The sequence below is a fragment of the Ursus maritimus genome, unplaced genomic scaffold, assembly GCF_017311325.1.
Source record: "Ursus maritimus isolate PB19 unplaced genomic scaffold, ASM1731132v1 scaffold_16, whole genome shotgun sequence".
NCBI classification, from domain to species: Eukaryota; Metazoa; Chordata; class Mammalia; order Carnivora; family Ursidae; genus Ursus; species Ursus maritimus.
In genome coordinates this window covers 28,376,595-28,391,418 of record NW_024424008.1, presented here as the reverse complement: position 1 = coordinate 28,391,418, position 14,824 = coordinate 28,376,595, and the positions used below count along the sequence as shown (strand labels likewise).

The 14,824-nt window shown below is 40.5% G+C and overlaps 1 protein-coding gene across 2 annotated transcripts in view; it reads right to left on the bottom strand.

The window, feature by feature from the left end:
- Positions 1-14,824, bottom strand: part of MAML2 (mastermind like transcriptional coactivator 2) — a 331,734-nt gene that overhangs the window by 201,372 nt on the left and 115,538 nt on the right. The gene's annotated exons all lie outside the window — the stretch shown is intronic.

Below are 14,824 nucleotides of genomic sequence, written 5' to 3'. Positions count from 1 at the left end.
CAGTTTTATTGGAGTAATCAAGTACACATGAAAAGGCACAACATGGTCACCAGCCATGGAAGCCCAGAATAGAATCAGACACTCTTTAGGAAAGTGCTAATTGCTTCAACATATTTCTGCAAAGCTGGCAAAAAATCAGAGATTGGGAGAGTGAAGGTAAAAACTTGATTTGAGCAAAAATATTCTGATGCAAGAGAGAAGCCGTGAGGTGGGCTCCGCCAATGACTAGTTTGTGTTCAAAAGGGTACTTTTCACCTGTAGAATGTACACTCCCAAAGGCAACACTGAATACAGCGCTTTGGCTGAGGTAAGAATGTAATAAATATCAGTTGAAAATATCAACTTAAACTATCTTTTTTATCACTTATAAATGACAATATAGTCAAAACTACAAAAGACTATACAGTAATACACCCAAATTCTAATATATTAGTTTAATCAACAAATATTTATTGAACACTTACTAGATGCCAGGCTTTCTTTTAGGCACTGGGGATTCAGCAGAATGCAAAACAGAGTCTCTGATGGGATGCCAGGGTGGCTCAGTCAGTTAAGCGGCTGCCTTCAGCTCAGGTCATGATGCTCTGGGATCGAGCCCAACATCGGGCTCCCTGCTCAGTGGGGAATCTGCTTCTCCCTCTGCTTCCTACCCCGCTCTCATCCTCCCTCTCACTCTGTCTCTCTCTCTTTCTCAAATAAATAAATAAAATCCTAAAAAAGAAAGTCTCCGACTTCATGATGTTTACAAATCAGTGATAAAGGCATGGTATATCTGGACCACTGCCTGAATTAATATGTTTAACACTATCTAAAGGATGGAAATTTTAATGGTTCTTCAAATTATTTCACCATGAACACACTAATCAACTGGTTATATGCTTCCTTAGGAACTGCCGCTTCCAGAAAAGAATGTAACAAGTCCTATCAGATTAGGCCTAAAAATGTGCAAAGTGTTCTGTCAGACCTGGCTCTATACGTATTAGGCCGCATTCATAATTTACAAATATCCAGATTTCTTTTTTTCAGAGATCAATCGGCCATAAGACTGCTAAAAGATTGCACTCTTTCCCTTGAGGCACTTTATCCCAGTGGAAGAGGTCCCAAGGCACAGAGAAATACATTTAAACATAAGTAATTACTAACTCAAATGCAAAAATGCTTTTGTGGTGTAGACACTGGAACGAATCTATAACATCATACTTAGGAATGACTGAATCAATGAGGGTCAGCCACGTATAAAAATACTTAGCCTATATAAGGATCTATTTGTTGAAGCGTTTACCAAAAAATTCAGTCTGATCATTCTTAATAATATGAGTTCAAAAACACACTTTAAACTGAAATCTTCTTTTCTTATCTACTATATTAGTGAAGGTCTTGACAGGAAGTAGGTGGTACACTCCAAGCAGGATAATTTATGGAGGGCTTATGGTTTAATCATCCAGGTGAAGTAGGGAGTCCCAAGGGATAGAGCAGGAACCCAGGGCTAATAGCAGAGACACTGTCACCATCCCGAGGTCTGAAGGACAGGAGCAGGAGGAAGTTTCTGGAAGCAAGGAGAGAGTCCTGAAGAGCAGGCTGTTTTGTAAGGAGCAACAACTTTCTGGCCGGAGCAGGGTGGAAGAGGGTGGAGACGGATTCACAGGGGCAAATGGAAAGTCTCTGACACATACACAAAATATGCTATTTCCCAACCACGTTGATTAAATATTCATTCAGTATTTATTGAGCTCCTACTAGGTGCCAATCCCTGCACTACGCAAGGACTCTAAAAGAGAAGTCACGGTGTTCGCCCTCAAGGAACTCAGCGTCTAGTGTGGACAAGAGACATACAAACACACTAAGTAAAACACATTGCTCCAGGCAATTTCTGCAACAGAAACACGAGAACGTGTTATAAAAACAAAGGAGGTTGAGGCAGAGCTATCCTTTGGAAAGGGACATGAATAAGGAATTGCTGACACAGTCTTACCTGTACTATTGAGTTAATTATATTCAGGATAATAAAGAGGTCACTGAATTATGGGCTGCCTGTAATTCTATTGATATGTTTATAAAGATAAAAGCATATGCATTAAGAGGTCTCAGCAAAGACCCTAGATGTGTGTGTGTGTGTGTGTGTGTGTGTGTGTGTGTGTGTATGTGTGTGTGTGTGTTTTAACCACAACTCATATCAGAAATAGTTCAGTGCCTTCGAGTTATAGGGGAGGAAATGTGCTTAAGTTCATACAACTAGTTAGCAGAGAGAGAACAAGGACCAAGGTCTCTGGACTCCCTGCCACAGTGGGCCTTAGAGCCTTTACATGTTTTAGAGGTCATGTTAGCTGCACCTAATGGAATCAGTTACTTTTCCTCTCTCATCATGGGTCTACTATATTTCATTTCTTTTTATCCTTCATTTTTCCTGCATTGATTAGAGGGCCTCTCAAAATTGGCGTCAATTAAATTCTTAAGAATCAGAAGCTCAAATCCTTAAATCTGTTACTAAGCAGTAAACTTCAGTAATGTGTTTTTCACTCTACTATTTGTGGTAGCCTGTACTTTCCTGGTGTGATTTCTTTTTATATAATGTGTGAATTTTACAGTATGATGTCAACATGGTGAAATGCATAACCATATGGTTGCCACATAATTGAATGCTCCAATCTGTGAATTGTTCTTTGAGCAATTATGGTAGTGACCTAATTGTTGCCATTTATTGTTTTGTTAGTAACGATTATTCAGGGTCCTTAGAGTAGTTGACCCCTGAGCTACACACATTTGAACTGTGAGGGTCCACTTATACGCAGACTTTTTTTTTTTTTTATAAATACAGAAATGTACTGTAAATGCATTTTCTCTCCATTCTTAGTATCTTAATAACATTTTTCCCTCCAGCTTACTTTATTGTAAAAATACAGTACATAATACATATCACAGACAAAATATGTGTCAATCGACATGTATGTTATCCGTCAGTATTCTGGTCAACATTGGGCTATTAGTAGTTAAGTTTTTGGAGAGTCGAAAGTTGTACACGAATTTTCAACTGTGCGGGGCATCAGTGCCCCTCACCCTCGCACAATTCATGGGTCAACTGTCCTTTACTACAACAGACCCACCAATATATTTCATTCACTCAGTTCTACAGGACCGCGTGCGAACTTCCAGGGACCATCCTCATGACCTTAACAAGATACCTGGTACATTGTACCTATTCCATAACTGTTTCATCTTTAAACATACATTTAGTGTCTAGTGTCTGGCATATTTCAGGCACTGAATTTGGGATACAAATATAAATAAGACATGGTCACTCCCCTCAAGAGGCTCAAGCTAAGCTTAATTCAGTTTTACCAACTTTTATCGACCTACACTCTATGTCCAAGGGTCAGGCTGGTGAAGACATGGTAATGAGTAAAAGTGTATGTTTTGTGTTGCCTAAACTAGAGCCTATGACACGTGTGGGGGGCTCACAGGCTGAACTTCCTTGGAAAGCTGGATGACTCCTCTTGCAACTGCCCAAATGTCACTGCCCCTGAGAGGCTGTATTCCCTTCTTCTAACTTAGAAACTGATGGGTAGATGTCACCTTGCCAGGAGAACCCCAAAGAGCCGAACACTGAAGAAAAGAAAGCTGCATTTTGTTTTGATCCTTCGTCTGTTTTGTTCACGTTTTCCATGTGAGACCTCAGCAGATTTTTACACATTTAAGAAGAAAGAAGGTTCACTTATACGCCTAAAGAAAAATTGATATCTTTGGCAATAAAGTACCTTTTATGAGCTTTCTGGTTCTAAATACTTGCCTTAAATTGTGTTTTGATGAAACTAATATTCATTATTGAGAAGGTTAAGCTATAAAGGTTTTTATCACTTAATCTTTTCCAAATGGTTTGTGAACACAGAAAACAATTTAGCTTATATGTCATTAAAATTAGCTTATTTCAGGCAAAATGGATAACCATAGTGATTGATGAGTATTCATACAGGAGAAAAGTAAATAATTTTGCTGAAAAGTTTTTATTGCAGGAAGACTGAAATTGCCAGAAGGCCAAGAGTTATCAGGCAATCCATATCATCCTGTCCTCTTTAGACAGAAAGTCAAAGAATGTAGATGTTTTCTTCTTTTATTCTTGCCTGCAAACACCACATACAAATATAGCCAACTACTACAAAGAGTAAAGGCTATCTTAGGTGTGGATTTGGGGGCAATTCTGCAACTCCATAATACTGTTTATCAAATACTAAGAAGTTTCTGGAAATAATGGAGGTATAAAAAGGAACACTGGAAAAACATAAGGTTTTAGAAAGAGCTTTTTAAAATCCTAAGTTTGGTGAATAAAAGAAGGACAAAATTTATATACACCATGAAGTGTTATGAGGATAAAAAAGGGCAGGGAAAGATATTATCCAACCTCCTGAAAAAACACAGTAAATTTTCACCATAACATTCTTTCAAGGTAACTTAAGGAAAGATGTTAAATCCGTTTCCCCTTTTGTTTTCATAAAAGAGATTTACTCTGCCCTCACTAAAGGGACTTGTTTTCCTGTCCCTGTACCAGTTAGAATTCTCTATTGTAATCTGGAAATCTGTGGCTTTAGGCTGCTTCTGAGCACTGCTCTTTCTGCTGTGTAATTCTTGCTGCAAAGGATGCCATTTCAATTATTTGCTGGCCCATCGTTTCAGCCCCTTAAAGGTTACAGGGCAAATTCTGTCCAAAAATTCAATATAATGTTGACGTTACTATGTAAAGTCAAAGTATGGTACTGTCTTAGACTCGGGGACTCTTGGTTCTCGTGGTTCTTGGTGTATGCTCACAATTCCCCAACTTGGTTAGTAAGTTGTGGTTACCTTAATGATTTTGCTTCATCCTTAGATGAAGTTGGTTTTGAACAAATTTCAGCCAGTAGTTATCCCATATACTAAACTGATCATAGATTGTGCCCATTGGCATTGCTGCCTGGTGCTGTCCCTTCTCACGTAGGCACGCAGAGCTGGCCTTTGGTGAGGGCAGGTCCTGGTTCACCAGGCAATACCCATTCGCTCTGCTGTTCTGCCTGTTGGGTGGTGAGGCTGCCTCAGGATATGCCATGGTATTTAAAATAAAAGCAGTGCTGAAATTCACTTTACCATGTGGTGTTTAACTGCTGTCCCTTAAAAACTGTCCAGGCACTAGGTGCTTGGCTGTCAGTAAATTAATGATGATCATAAAATAAAACAAATTCCAAACCAACTGATCCAACGACTTTGAACTTTGCCATTATCGAATAGAGAAGCTACTTTCAGGATTTTCTTATTTTTTAAAGTTGGTGTCCTGGTTGTATAAACATATATAGTCATAACTAAATAGATGCCTCTCTGTTACAGAGTCAACAAAGAACATTTTTTTTTTTTAAAGTCCCACTTCCTCCCCAGGAAATGGTGTACGTTCAGAGAGGAAGTTGTCTTCCTGTTTTCTCCATACTAGCACTCTTGCGAGGTTTTTTCTAAGCTTCCAAACTCAGAGTCTCCATCTCATGGAGCAAGCTCTTTTTAACAACTGGCCACATTTTTACTGCAGTGATTAAAAAAAAAAAAAGATTTATTTCCCACAGGTCATAAAAAGTATTATTAGCCTAATCTGTTGTCTACCAAATTCTAAAGTACTATATCCTCTCTCCCCCAATCTGTACCTCATTTAATGTATATAGTAAAGGCACTGGATGCATTTACTGGGATTATTTTGTCAACATTTTTTTTTTTTTGCAAAATACATCAACTCTTAGTTTCCCAATTATGAAAGAAACTTGACAGGGCACCTGCTTTTTATTATTTCAGTGTTTTGTGATACAAACTCAATGTGCCTGGCACCCAAGAATGAAATATAATTCAAGAACGTTTTGTACACTCTGCTCTAAAATTTTTAGCATTTCAGCACTGATGTCTGGGGCTATTAAAAAAGAACAACCATTTGGAAACAGACAAAAGTCATTTTCCCCCCTTTTCTGGAGTTTTTACAGTCAGTTAAGGAGTTCATGTTTCGTTTATTTCACCTGTTGATACCTGAGGTAATAAAGTTCAGAGACAATCAAGGCAGGGCGAGGTCAGGATGATATTTTAAATGAAATGAATTTTGAGTTTGCTAACTTTTCAGTCTTTCTTTTTATTCTTGCTTCTATGTCACCAGTTTGTTAACAACCAGAGTCTCGATTATCCTTTCAGTCAAGGTTTTTTTCAAAAGATGGTCCAGAAAGCCACTGAAATCAGAATCATCAAAGTGCCTATTAAAAATGCAGATTCCTGGGTCTCATGCCAGACCCATCAACTCAGTCTTTGGGAATAGGCCTGGGAATCTGCATGTCAGCTGTTGGCCTTTTGACTCCTTAGGGGAGTTCTAAAGAGAAAAGTGGTTACTGTCTCAAAGGTATTTACTTTTAACAGAGAGCACCCAAAGATTTGAACTTCTTTAAAACCTACAGCTTTGTTGTTGTTGTTGTTCTTAAGGGTCAAAGTCTTTGGGGACAAGGGAATTTATTCCATGTCCTGCAAATCTTTTAAGTAAGGCATATCCATCTTTACCCGCTATTCATAAATTGAATGGTGGGGGTCAAATATCAAGAAAAAAATTGCATTCTTTATTGGCAGCCTGTAATATACTGGGATGGACAGCTATTCTGAAGGTAATTAGCCTGGGAAAAGGCATTATAAAACCTGCAGGCTTTTAATTGCGACTGTTTTGAGTACATTTATACTTGAACAGTGCCCACAGAACTATCGATTATTTTTTTAGTTACCCTCCAGCAGGAAACTATTTCCCACATCAAGTAATAGACCTCAAAATCTCACACTATACTTTAAAACTATATTAGTGGTCATTCCTGGTAATTGTCCAATTTTAAAGAAATAGCTTTTCTTACTTTCCTACTCAAGAAAGAGTTGTAGGTCCAGGAAACACGAACAGGCATATTTTACAGTACGTGTTCGAGATTTGGCTAGAAAAGCAGACCTTAAAGCAAAGTAAAGGGGTGAATTTAGACAACTAATAGTTAACTATACCTAACCAATTTTTAACTATATCTAGCTTGGATGATTCTCAATGAATCTGCTCTTTTCTTCTCAATACTGAGTACATGTACCAGATATCTTATCATTTTAGATGTGTCAAAACAGTTTATACAGATTTATCAAATGATTTATCAATTTACTTACTAATTAGTATAACATCAAGGTGATTACAAGGCATTCATTCATTTCACCAGAACAACCAGGGCTATGTTCAAATAGCTCCAAAACTTGTTTCACCCTCCCACAAGTTTGTCAACCTTTTTATGACTCATCTTATTCAAATTTAAACAAGAGCAATAGTAAGAACTACATCAAAGAGATATTGAGAGGATTAAGTGATGCATGTGGAGTACTTAGCACAGCACCCAGCATACAGTAAGTGCCCAATAAGGTGCGTTAGTACAGGCACATCTCAGAGATACTGCAGGTTTGGTTCCATGCCACCACAATAAAATGAGTATCACTATCAAGCAAGTCAAATGAAGTTTTTGGTTTCCCTGTGCATATAAAAGTTATTTTTATACCCTAGTGTAGTCCACCAAATGTTCAATAGCACTATTTCTAAAAAATGTACAGACCTTACTTTAAAAATAATTTATTGTTTAAAAATGTGAACCATCATCTGAGCTTTCAGGGAGTTGTAATCACTGGTTCCAGATCACCATAACAAATATAATGAAAAACTTTGAAATATTGCGAGAATTATGAAAATGTGACACAGGGACATGAGGTTAGCAAATGCTGTTGGAAAAATGGTGCCCACAGACTTGTTCCATGAAGGGTTGTCACCAACCCTCAATTTGTAAAAAATGCAATATCTGTGACTCACGACAAAATGAGGTATGGCTGTATAATTATTATTGTTTTCTTATCTCTAGGCACCGTATTAGATAATTAACTACATGCTTTGATACTTTTATAACACTAACATATGGATGTATCACTCAACTTCTAATGCGATTTTACACTGTAGCATATGTAAATATAATTGGTTTAATTAAGTTTGGGAATTCTTTTGTCTCTTCCTTTTCTATAGCATCGTATATGCACTCCTTCCTCAAACTGCCCATTATGCTGACTTCATTCTATCTATTTATTGGAATATACTTAGATTTATAATCCTCATTTATCTTTGTATCTAATAATTAGAAATTTGGAGTCAGATTAGCTTAAATATAATGATTACTTTTTAAAACACACAGCTCTTATAGGGCAAGCACTTAGGGAAAAGCAGCAAGTTAATTATTGTGAATGGAACACAATGGTCCACAGGGTACCTCATGGAGAGAGGGTGGAAAGAGGTTGGAGTTCTAATCCAGGAAACTATATGTGTGTGTGTGTGTGTGTGTGTGTGTGTGTGTGTGTGTATGGCTTTTCTGTAGGCCGTGAGCTATATATGTAGCCCTTCTGTAGGCAATGAGGATCTAGAAAAATATGTCTAATAGAAGATCAACAGAGATAAATTTTGGTTTTGAAATGATCTCTTGCAGAATACAGAATGCAAATTAGGTAGACCGGAGAGAAGTAGGCCACAGAGGAACTTTGAAGGCCATTATGCTAACACAGGAAGAAAAAAGATGAGGACCGAGAACTGGTGCATCTTTATCAGAGATGAGAAAGGGGTCCAGACTCAAGACAAATTTCAAGATAAAATGAAGATTATTTGGACAGTGGATGGATATGGAGCGCACACTAGGGGTTGAGAATGACAGGCAGAGGAAAGTGCTGTGTGTATGTGCGTGTGAGAGAGAGAGAGGGAACGGGGGGACTAGCAGGCAGGGTCGTTTTGGACACAGCATGTCAGATGTGCTGGTGGGACACAGGCAGAGATGTTCAAGGAGCATCTGGATTTGGTGGTAATGTGAGCACCCGTGTGAAAAGATCCTGGATTTTAGGAATCAGTGGTATCAGGTGACCAAGGACACAAGCTCGTATGTGATCGCCCAGGGACAGCAGGATGAATGAAGAGAGAAGACCAAGGGCAGATCCCCGAGGAACACGAACATTTAAGGATTTCGCGGGAGAAGAGAATACAGCAAGGGGGACAAGCAGAGCAGAATGAGGCCAGCGGCCATGCGGAAACCCAAGTAGCGGGAAGACTGCTCAGGAAGCAGAGCTTGGCCCGGTCTTGATAGATGAGGCTGCTAACATGGAGTTAACTCACTGTCGCTTGCCACTCTTTCACAATCTCCAGGAGAAGTGCTAGCAGAAAGAAAACGTTCCCATGATAGATATGGCAGAAAACAGCAAGAGAGGAGGAACAGGAGGCTTAGATAACTCATAAATGAGTCATCAGCCCATAAACAAGAAAGAGTCAGCAATCTGACCATTCCCGCCGAAACAAAGGAGCAAAAAGAGCTCTCAATTTTGAGAGAAAGTCTCCTTAAGAGCTGAGGCCGCATGCTAATCTAAGCAGTAGCTCTGGGACCCCTGCAAACACACCGCTTGGTAGAGCCCAATAAGTCTTTGTTGATGGATGAACTTGGGTAAGTCATTTGAGCTGGGGCCTTGGTTTCTTGACATGCTCATTAGGGCCAGTAGTCCATCTGCTCCTCACAATGATCCCAGGTGGTAGGATCTGGGCCCACTTCACAGATGAGGCAGCCAAAATGCACAGAGATGAGGAGATGTGTCCAGACAGGTGACAGGTAGCAAAGCTGAATTTCAAATTTGGGGCTTTCTATCCACAAAACTCACACTTTGTTTCTTCCCACTGGGAATCTCAGAACTTCCAATGTACTCAAATATTTTTCATTTTTTCCCCTTTATTTGTGAAGCTAGGAGGGAAGCTGGATGAGAATTGCTCCCTCCACAATAGGTAAAGAAATTGGGGACTGCCTACAAGCATATGCCCTGGAACACAGGGCTGCTAATTCTACTCCCCTTTAAGGGCTGTTGAAGGTCAGTAAATACATTACATTAACAAACCTTAACCTTGAGACCAAAATTAACACCTTGGAAAGAAAGTACCATTACTCTTAAAACTGTATAAAATATCTTTTTTCTAGAAATCATAGCACCATGGAAATGAATCATCTGCTTCTACTTCTTAAGAAGTATCGATGGCAGTTTAAGTGTAGCTCTCTAAAAAGAAGCAGCTTTTCCTCCATCATCTTACTAGTTAATCTTCCTGGGAACAGGCTGATATTTACTCATCCCAAGAGAGCGTTGAATTGTCTGGACTCCAAAAGATACCAAGGATAAGGTTTTAAGTTCCCCACTATTAGTCATCACATGGAGAAAAGTGACAGAGCTCTTTACAGATGCATTGCTTTTTCTTTGCCCTTAAAATGGCAGTTGAAACAACATTCAATGGATTTAAATTAGGAAATGTCAGTAAAGAATGCCCTCCCTTCCTTAAAAGTGATCGGTTCCCCGGGTAAGATGTGAAATACTTTGCGGTCTCTAGACGACAGGATCAGATAGGCTAACAATGCATTTGAGAGCTTTGCAAAGAAATGTTAGACAAAATAGATCAGGTTAAAGTGGACACAGATGCGCAACAGCAAATTCTAATGCTCATTCCCAGTCCTGAATCAAAGAGACAATTTAAAAAATATGTACATACATAAAAAGTGTGTGTGTGTGTGTGTGTGTGTGTGCATATATAGTGAAGGTATTTCTCCTTCATTTGATTTATTATTGATGTTCAGAATTTCTATGTACTGTAAGCAGCCTAATTGTTGAATAACAAAAAAATGATTCCTTTTTAAGGCACATTTTCTGCATAGGACTTTTGACGGCATGCCCGAGTTATTCTGGTGAACTGATGCTGTGGATGAAACACAGGTTTTTGAGTCAAGAAATCCTGGATTCTAATTTCAGCACTTGCATTTCTAGGTACCTAGGTCCTAGACAAGCTTCTGAACTTTTCTGAGCTTGGGTTTTGAAAAAATCTGTGAAAAGGAGAAAAGAGCACTAACTTTTCAGGGGTCTTATGAGGACTAAATGAGATGAGGGGTATACACTCTGTGGAAACATTAGTTCCCATTTTCCTCTATGGTTTCCCATTCTTTCTGTGAAAGCAAATAACAAAACGGGACCCGACTGCCTACCCATGTGGAGCAGTGAACTCAGCTTCAAGGCAGAGGGTTGAAATCGCCAAGAAAACTCCACGAACTGTTGGTGCAGTTCTCTTCCAGATGAGAAACGCTCATAGTCATGTGGAACACACTGTACACTTGCTTCTAGATCCTTGGCTGAAATTTCTGTCTTGAATAGCAGGGCTTGGCTGCCCACACCACCCTCTAAAGGCAGCTAGATTTTAGAGGCTGTCAGAGAGCTGATATGTGCTCAAAACTGCAGAGTCGCCTTTTCCTCCTTAAATTCTTAATTGCATCCACGTGTACCAAAATGCCCCAAATGTACATGCTCTGACCTCTCACGAGAACCGAGAATTTGAACTCAGGTCCAATTCAGAAGCACAGGCTGAAGATTTTGAAAGAATCATGTGCCTTCTGAAGACAGTTCCGTCTTTCGTTCTCTAGCTGATCTTGGATAATTGAGCTTGGGTGTGGTTGTTCCCTCACCGTCTTCACTTCACAAATCAAAAAGACCTAGCCTGTGAGAGATGTGCCTCTGGGTGCCTCTTTTCTGTCCTCAGAGCTAAGAAAAGCTGCTTAAGGACCTGCTGCTTACAGCTCACGAAATCATGAGTCATTTGTGTAGCCGACTGAATCGGCCACTTATGTTTGTACAAAGTTGAGAAGGGGATGGGCTGAGGATGGGGCAATTCCAGCGCTGACAGAAATGCTCCAGGAGAAGCACGTGCTCCTTGAGAAGCCGGGACAGGGTACTGGGTTCACAGTTACTGGGTCCTCGGCATTACCATCCTCCTAAGTAACACATCTCACTGGAGCCTTCTAACCTCCTGACACCAGCATACGACACAGAACATTTTGGGTCACAGAGTGCTCTCTCTTCCACTTCCTGTTGTTTTTACTTGTGTGCTTCGTTTCTTGTGTTGAAAAGTCTTTACTACCATTTCTATTAGCTGCTCCCGAATGAGACACTGGTCAGTAATTCCTCTGAAGAAGACACATTGTTATTCCCTCTTTTGGGATGAGCAAATCTGAGGGAGGAAATGGTCAGTGGCTGGTTCGGTGTGGTGCAGAAAGGTGGAAACAGACCGTCTCGGTGAGCAGTTCACTGACTGGCCCACTGAACCTTGCCACCACCTGGACGGGCCGACTCCCCCTGAACTTCCGCCTGCACACCTGCTGCTGAATTTGGCCCAGCTGCACTGCCGGCCCTGGGCTGCCTCGGCTTCTGCAGGTTGCTCCCTCCCCTCAGCCCACTGCTTTTCGCCCTTGGACTTGTTATCCTCCATAATCAAATGGCATTTCTGAATCCAGAAATTGAAAAGCCACAGTTCAGGATGACAAAGGTAATGGGGATGCTTTCTAACTTTTAGCGTTAGGCCAAAAGGGACCCCGGAATGTATTTCATAAAATTATAAAAGAAGAACAGGAAAAGTCAAGGCTAAGAGGAGTAGTGCGTATTTTGAGGCAGAGTTCCGTAGTCATTTGCTAAAAAACTTATTTCCCAACATCTTTGCAGATCGATGTGTCCCCAGTCCATGGGAACACCACAGATAGCGTCTACACATGTTTTCAGTGAGAGGAGGCGTGTTTTAGGCATGTCTCCTAGAGCAGAGGAAGAAGTTGTAAAACTGGATACTGGAAGAAGAGCCCACTGTTGCCTAATGAAGAATGGGAAGAATTTAACCTGCTCCTCAACATAAAGCCCGCACTCATTCTTGGCCTTCTCTTGACAATCAATGTCCTGACTTCTCTGTCCAAAAGTCTAAGTCCCCAGCAAACCTACGAGGAAGAGGAGGCCGCCACCTTCTTCCATTTTAATGTCCTTGTCAAAGCCCACCTCAAATTTTACCCTCTCCATGAAACCTTCCCATGGAATTTCACCCTCGCTCCTCTTCCCTGCTACAATTTTCATTGTTGGTGCCATTAAGTTCAGAGCTTTGTGATTTAGATGCTTTACCTGGCTGTGTCAGGCACCCGGTACTGCATCCATCTTATATGCGACCCCTCCTCCCCCCGGAGTGTCCAGGCCAGTGGCGCACTGCCCGTTATTCATTCGCAGAACAAACCGCTCACGGATCGCCCGTGCAGGCCATGTATCATTATGAGAATCAAAAGCAGAAAAAGACACAATTCTTGTTCTCACTGAGATGGGCAAGCAGAGAAACAACTCATTGGAATCCAGTGTTATGTGCTTTCTGCTAGAGAGTATGAATACAAGGCCAAAGCAACACAGTGAAGGGGCACCCAACTCTGGGTGATACTGGGAAGCAGAGATCAGAGGGTGATTTTTGAATTAAGTTTTGAAGAATAAGAGGGCAGAGGAGAATCCCAGCAGGGGCAGGAAGATAATGCAAAAGAAAAGAGGCGTAAAAGAGGTGGTAGAGTGAACAGAGAACTGTGCCTCTGCCCAGAGACCAGGGAATGCAACAGCAAGGCGGTGGGGGTGTGGAATGAGAAGCCAGACCAAGAGATTCTGTTTAATGGATGCATGAATGCATCGAACACAATCACTTTACTCACTGCTTATTACATGTTATATTGCTATTCCTCTTAAAGTAGAACAAGAATTCACTTAGCTATTCGATAATTTGTCGATTTATACCTCTACGGCATTGGAATACTTCCCTTGATCCCAGAAAAGTCAGTGGAGGCGAATGTTCATTCCTATGCACTTACTACAGTATTACACAGTACAAATGCACTATCCACCTAAAGACCTAAGACCTCGTCCGGCAGGGTGACGTGACAGCAGGGTGCATAACGTGCACTCCGCACAGCACTAAACGCTGCCCTGCCCTGCTCGCACACCGGGCACGGTAGGTAGTCAGGCTCTGAGATGTAGCACATCTGAGTTGACGCTTCAATCCAAAGAACACCATCCACTGATAACGTATTCTCGCATCTTCCCTCACCGGGATATCTGTGCTTTTGCTTTTAAGGTTTCCTCCCTATTTTACAAACCCAACCTTTATCCTCTCTTCTCGAAGGTAAGAATATGACAGGTCAGAGATGATTGCAGGAGTGGGTGAGGGCGAATAACGGTTGGCAACTTTCCAGGCGATTACAATGCTGAGAACGTGTCACCCTAATGGAGTGCTATATCATTTGATAACCGCTGCCTGGTTCAGATACGTTACAAACATTAGACTTTACTATGTAGCCACTGCATTAATTTATGCATCGATTTCTTGACTGTTCATTCTTAGAAGTATTAACCCAGTGTAATTCAGTACTTCCTTGGTAAGCCTTCCATAGGAAGATTAAAACAATTTTAGTGATTATAAACTATCTAGGTTTAGCAGATGCTGGTAATCTATGGGACTGTGACCCGAAAGGATTTATGTCTAAATGTGATTTAAAGTCTCTCCCTCTGCAAGACTTCATTTTACCTTTCATGCTTTTACATTCTCTCGAAGTGCATTACTGCTCTGGAGCATAGTTTATCTTACTTAATAATTACATGCAGGGTGGACGTTAAATAGGTAAAAATATTTGCTTTCTGCATTTGGTGTGCTTGTATTGATTTCGAGTTGTTTTGAAAAATGCATTAGAGAAAAATGTTTGATTGTGCCTTTTGAATTTTTCCACAGCAGTGTCAGTGACAGAAGGCAGCTGCAGCATTGACTTTAACTTGGTGTAAAGACTGATATTTGACTCCAACTTTAAAAACAATTGTCATTCTTAAAATTCAATCTGAAGGCATATGCCTCCTCAGTGAACCCCACTTGTCATCTTTAATGGGGGCATTACTTGGAAAT